The sequence below is a fragment of the Siphateles boraxobius genome, unplaced genomic scaffold (assembly GCF_051911475.1).
Source record: "Siphateles boraxobius isolate OS27281-9 unplaced genomic scaffold, OSU_SipBor_1 35, whole genome shotgun sequence".
NCBI lineage: Eukaryota > Metazoa > Chordata > Actinopteri > Cypriniformes > Leuciscidae > Siphateles > Siphateles boraxobius.
This window is the reverse complement of record NW_027508975.1, coordinates 16,990,661-16,997,700: the sequence shown is the minus strand read 5'-3', so window position 1 is coordinate 16,997,700 and position 7,040 is coordinate 16,990,661.

Genomic DNA, 7,040 nt, shown 5'->3' with positions numbered 1-7,040 from the left:
TGTTCTTGTTTCTCTTCTCTTCAGTGATTCTGCTTCTTAACCACGTGTCATCATTAATGGTCAATCATAAATAAAAAATAAAAAAATCTGAATCTACTTTATTTCACTAACTGCAAATTTGCTTCATTGTTTACTCTCTATAGATTGGGGCCATATGAAAACTGAGCAGTGTTCGTTTAACACTGAGGATTTTGCTGTGTACAAGTAAAACATGTAACCTGCAACATGCATTTTCTTTATCCTTTTTTTTATTATTAATTGGAAAATTGTCTTGGTCTTTATTTAACTATGAGTACACACTATAGAAATGTAATATGTAACACATATGACTTTTGTAATGGTCTTGCTGGGATGATACCTGCACTCAAAATATAACATATCATACTGGGATCAAGCAAACCAGCAACCAGTATCCCATACTGGTCCCAGCGTGCAAAACATAACTTATGCTGGTGACCAGCAATGCTGGATATTTTAGCAGGGGCCATAGAAAAGATATATAGTCATATTTGCTTATATCTGATAAATTAATACAAAATATATTGCATCTTCGATTCATGGTCATATGCTTCATGGGATGAGTAGTTCATTCCCTCTTAAACGCATACCTCAGGTCTTTAGTGACACGGAACATCCTTCACTACTTACCTCCTCATTCATTTTTAAAGATAGACATCAACTTTCTTAGTATTCCTCAATCAATTCATTTTAAACAATATGACAAGTAAAAATTAGAACGTTATAAAAGAATGCCTGTTTTCCAATTCATTTTTTGTAAAAATTGTATAGGGTTGCTAACGACCCGAGGTGTGTGTCAGTCAAAGTATATATTTTCTGCACAACAATAAATTAATCTTTGATGCCTGACTAAGTGCAATACGCAATGTCTGATAGACAATGTTGAAGTTACGTTTCACTCATATTTACTGCAGGTAGAAAACAAAAGAATAGGAAGTATCATCAGCAAAACTTGAAATGGCTCAGCAATTTATTGCAGAGCAAGTACTGAATGCAATCAAACATTAGTGTCACTTTCACTTAATGGTGGATCTGGCAAAGAAGCTGTCAGCGATCAAAATATTGATTTTGAAGATGTTGAAAATTATAGTTTTGACAATATGTTTGAGATGGTGAATATGAGCCAGATGCTGAATGTACTGGGAAAAGAGCTCTGACGAGAACAGTGATGATGGTATAAAACATCTGCTCAAACTGAAACCTTCCAAGCTCTAAAAGGTAACAAAATATGCTTTATTTTATTCTTCTGTTTTTTCTAGTTGTCTTGTGGCATCTTCTTTCAATAGTCTGTTCTCATGAGAAAACTTAACTATTTCACAAGATGGGGATTTTGTATGAATTGGTAAGATTTGATTTGTATGTAAACATAAGATTTTTAGAAAAATGTAAGCAAGAAAATCCACATCTAAACCTAGCTGTCACTGGGGTGTAAGCAGATCGAGCAAAAACATACAAATGAGATCATACGAATTAGCAACCAATGAACCAAAATGTAAAATAGTTATGAATTGCCATGCGAGTGTGTTGTCACACCTGGATCCCATTGACTGCCCGCACACAAGCCAACGAGACTGTGCCTTGGGACATGCAGCAGTAAAAGAAAATTACATCCAGGCCGTTTATACAACCCTCCTGCTAACACCCTGAACACACACATATTAACAAACTCAAACAACATGCTCTGACACAAAGTTTTGAGTTACATGATGCATTGTTCAAAACTTTAATCCACTTTAATACTTCTGTGACAAGCAGTTCTCTGCATAGGGTAAACAGGCTGTATTATGGCTCCAACTTTTTTTCACAAACTCTGCATCTGGCTGTGATTAGCGCAAAGAGGTGATGTTTTTAACAGACTTCTGTCACATGTTAAAGGTGCCGAGAGGACCTTTGAATCTGTGCAAGCTTTTACTAAACTTTTTTAATGCATTGCAGATGCTGATGGCAGCTAATAACCGTGTGCCAGAGGATAATATATCTGGTAAAGCACAAGCTGCAATGCTGTGTCAATTTGTCTAAGATGAAGACCATGGTCCAGGACTGCCATAAAACTCATCAACTCTGCAAAATTTAATGGCTACGTAGTTGCTGAAAATGTGTAAACGCAAGACGACTAGGTGAGGGTGGTAATGCCAAAATCCTATATACAAGTTTACAACATATATATATATATATATATATATATATATATATATATATATATATATATATATAACAAAGTTATCAAAAATGGGTTTATAATATAATATTATATAATTATGTGGAAATTACAATTTTTAATAAAAATAATGAAATAAATAATGAAACACTTGATTAAATAATGAAACACACAATTAAATTAAAAGGATAGTTCACCCAAAAAAAAAAAAAATGTTTGTCATCATTTGCTGTTCCAAACCTTAGTTTCTTTCTTCTGTTGAAAACAAAATAAGATATTTTATGGAATGCCGGTAACCAGACAGTTGACGGTAGCCATTGACTTTCATAGAAGTATTTTTTATTTCCTACTATGGAAGTCAATGGGTACTGTCAACTGTTTGATTACAAACATTCTTTAAAATATCTTCTTGTGTGTTCAGCAGAAAAAAATAACTCATAAGTTTAGAACAACTTGAGGGTGTACAGCATAAGCGATAACAAACTTTTTTACATTTTTCTGTTAACTATCCCTTGAAAATGAAATTAAATACTTTCAAATTAAATGTATTTGATTTTTGTATGTGGAACTTGCTAGAAGTAAACCTAAACTTAGATGTATTCATAACAAATGAATGATACATCTGTCATCAGTGCATATACAATTTTTAAACATATACAACAGTTTAAAACAAATATTATATAGTTTTGATATAATATTATATCAAGATATAGTTCTGACTGTAATTTTTGATTGGGTAAGTGAGTCACATTAGCTTGTGACACATTAACTTAACATTAAAATAGCACAATTTGTTCAGTAACCACAAAAAAACAAACACATTTTGCATTGTGCCAAATCACACTGTTCATCATGGTCTTAACTTATTTGGAACATGCTCTTAATTTTTTGTTTCTGTTGTCCTCACATGTAAATATCATAAAGCAGTCCTGCCCTCTGATTTGTGCATATACCAAGAAGCTGTATAGCTAAATTTCAACCAGCTGACACATTTGTACTGTACCTGTATGTAATGCCTTACCATTGTTTGAAACATCATATTCAAATTCACAAACACAAAACTGTTTTGTGCTTTAGTTCCCTGCTCTGCCCCCTCTCAACCTACGGTACATACAACTCTTCCTCATTGAATTTTTGGCAAAAAAAGCCCTGGTTCTTGCCTGTTAGCTTTACAAGATGTTAGAATCACAGAAGCCATCTTGTAAATGATCAATTAAATGAGAAGAGATCACGAGAGACTGCATACCTGCCCGGAAGGCGCAATACAACCTAATAAGGGGGGGGGGGGGGCACACCCCTGAACACAATGGCGACAGCTTCTGGAAAAAGTCTGAAGCAAGTCGATCAAGGGAATGCCGGGAGTATGGCAACGACACGCAGCGTCTCGTTCCTTCCACACTGTGGAGGATAATTACAGCAGGGGAATTTATATTCCCCTCCTCCTTCCTCTTCCATCACAGAAACTTACTGAACAAAATTCACCAAGTTTTATTTCTTCTTCTCATGTTTTACGTTATACACAAAGTGGGTTGTTATTTAGTTGTGGTATAGTTGACAAACCAAGGCTGTTGTATTCTGCCAAATCATCAAACTTATGTAAACTGTAGTCCTAAGTGTTTGAATGTTTTACACCGGAAAAAAAAAAAAAATATATATATATATATTGGTGTAGGAATTACAATTTTCACTCAGAAACTGCAAGTAAATATAACAAATAATATCACAAAGAAACAGCAAGTAACCTATTGTATTAAATGTTAAATTTTAATTTAGAAAGGCCGAAATGTTCTTGTAAAATGTACTCTAATAATGTTTTATAATATTTACAGTTTTGAACAATATATTTTTTTTACAGTAAAGTTGAAATTTTATTAAATTTTAAGGATACAAGTGGTATTTTCTGTCCTGTGGGAAGTGCTATGTCAGCCCCAATTCCCAAATGAATGTGGAAAATAAAGGTAAAACATAAATAGGTAAAACAAGTGTAGGAAGTGAAATTTAAGGGTTATAATGTTCTATGACTTTAAATAGGATTTGGGATAATATTGCGAGTACGGCGCCCCGTGATTTAAAATCGTCCCGGGTTACGTATGTAACCCTAGTTCCCTGAAGGCACGAGACGCTGCGTGAAATGCTGCGGGAACGCCTCTTGCGTTGTGCGTCATGAAGCACGTATGGAATCAGCCCAATGGCGAGACGGAACGTCACGAGTGACGTCATCGACCAGGAAACTATAAAGCACACCCCTGAACACAATGGCGACAGCTTCTGGAAAAAGTCTGAAGCAAGTCGATCAAGGGAATGCCGGGAGTATGGCAACGACACGCAGCGTCTCGTTCCTTCAGGGAACTAGGGTTACATACGTAACCCGGGACGTTCCCTTTCAGGAACGTTGAGCTGTGTGAAACGCTGCGGGAACGCTAATACCCACGTCGCCATAAGAGCAAGTGACCGACTGTGTGAATCAAAGATTAAATTCAGCTGAAAGCACCTGCGCCCCAGGGGTGGAGCTGAGGTCTAGGTCATAAAACCTGACGAAAGTATGCAGTGAGGACCAGCCTGCCGCATCACAAACGTCCTGGAGGGAGACTCCTGACAATAAGGCTTTGGAAGCCGCCATACTCCTGGTAGAGTGAGCTCGGACAGCCAAATGTGAAGGCTGACCAACCGACTCATAGGCAAGTGAGATGGCCTCAACCACCCACTTGCTCATCCTCTGCTTAGACACTGGGGACCCCTTCTTAGGTGGTCCAAAACAAACGAACAGCTGTTCTGATTTTCTCCACAGGGCAGCTCTGTGGACGTAAGCATCTAAAGCCCGAACAGGGCAGAGCAGATTAAGTTTTTCCTGATCAGATGATGTAAAAGGAGGAGGACAGAAGGCCTGCAGAACTATAGGTCTGGCCACATTGGTAGGAACCTTAGGGACATAACCTGGCCTGGGGTGGAGAAAAGCCTTCACCATCCCAGGTGAAAACTCCAAACACGAAGGAGCAACCGAGAGAGCCTGAATATCTCCGATTCTCTTAAGAGAAGAAATGGCAAGGAGAAAAATAGTCTTCAAAGTAATAAACTTATCAGCAACTTCTTCAATAGGCTCAAAGGGAGCTAGGGAAAGACCTTCTAGGGCGATAGCTAAGTCCCATGCTGGCACCCTCGTGCGGACTACAGGCCTCAGTCTCAAAGTACCACGAAGAAAGCGAGTTATAAATGGGTGTCTCCCCAGAGAGATTCCACTGAAAGGGACATGGTAAGCAGCAAGTGCCGCCACATACACCTTTAGTGTGGAGGGGGATAGCCCTGAGGAGAAACGCTCCTGCAGGAACTCCAGCACTGCACCCACTGGGCAGTTAACTGGGTCCAACAGGTGTTCACCACACCAAGAAGTGAAGAGCCTCCACTTCAAGGCATATAACCTCCTCGTGGAAGGAGCTCTGGAATGAAGGATGGTCTCAACAACCTCGGTTGAGAGACCAGCCCCTACAAGCTGGGCCCCCTCAGAGGCCAAGCCCATAGCTTCCACAACTCTGGGCGGGGGTGAAGTATCAACCCGCTCGTCTGAGAGAGAAGGTCCCTCCTGATCGGAATCTCCAGAGGAGAGCCGTCTAGAAGAAACACTAGGTCCGTGAACCATACTCGGGCCGGCCAAAATGGGGCTACCAATAATAGACTGACCCCGTCCCGGCGAACCCTCTCCAGAACTCCTGGGAGCAGAGCAATCGGGGGAAAGGCGTACAGACGTGACCTCGGCCACGCCTGCACCATAGCGTCCAACCCCAGCGGGGCTGGATGACTGAGAGAAAACCACAGTGGACAGTGTGATGTCTCCCTGGACGCAAATAGGTCTACCTCGGCACGACCATACTGCATCCAAAGGAGCTCCACCACCTCGGGGTGGAGTCTCCATTCCCCGGGCCTCGGCCCCTGCCTCGACAGGACGTTCGATCCCCGATTTAAATACCCCGGGAGATAAATCGCCCTCAATGAGAGAAGCTTCCCCTGGGACCATAGAAGGATCCGGCGAGCCAGATTGTATAACGGCCGAGAGCGCAGACCCCCCTGATGGTTTATGTAAGAGACCACCGATGTGTTGTCGGACCGGACAAGAACATGATGACCTCTCAGGTCTGGCAGGAAGTGCTTCAGAGCCTGAAACACTGCCAACATCTCTAGACAATTTATATGCCAAAATCGATGATGGTCCTGCCACAGACCCTGGGCTGGGCGACCACTCATGATCGCCCCCCAGCCTGTGAGGGAAGCATCTGTCGTTAGCGTTACACGACGACAAAGAGCTCCCAACACAGGTCCCTGGGACAGAAACCAAGGATCCCTCCACATGACCAGAGCACGGAGACAACTCCGTGTAACTTTGATCACGCGGAGGGGGTTTCCCCTCGGGGAGAACCCCTTGGTCCTGAGCCACCACTGTAATGGTCTCATGTACAGCAGGCCGCAGGGTATAACACTGGACGCTGCTGCCATCAGACCCAGCAGTCTCTGGAACTGCTTTACAGTGAGCAACTGGCCTAGCTTTACTCTTTTTACAGCTGAGAGAATCGAAGCGATGCGGGCAGGCGACAGACGAGCCCGCATTGCCACAGAATCCCATAGTACCCCCAGAAAAGATGTTATCTGTGATGGAGATAGAACACTCTTTTTGGCATTCAGCCTCAACCCCAATCTTTTGATGTGTGCGAGGACGACATCTCGATGCCGAGCCGCTTGCTGCTGCGATTGAGCGAGAATCAACCAATCGTCTATGTAGTTCAGTATACGAACGCCCTGGAGCCGCAGCGGGACTAGCGCTGCGTCCATGCACTTCGTGAACGTGCGGGGAGATAAAGCTAGGCCAAACGGAAGA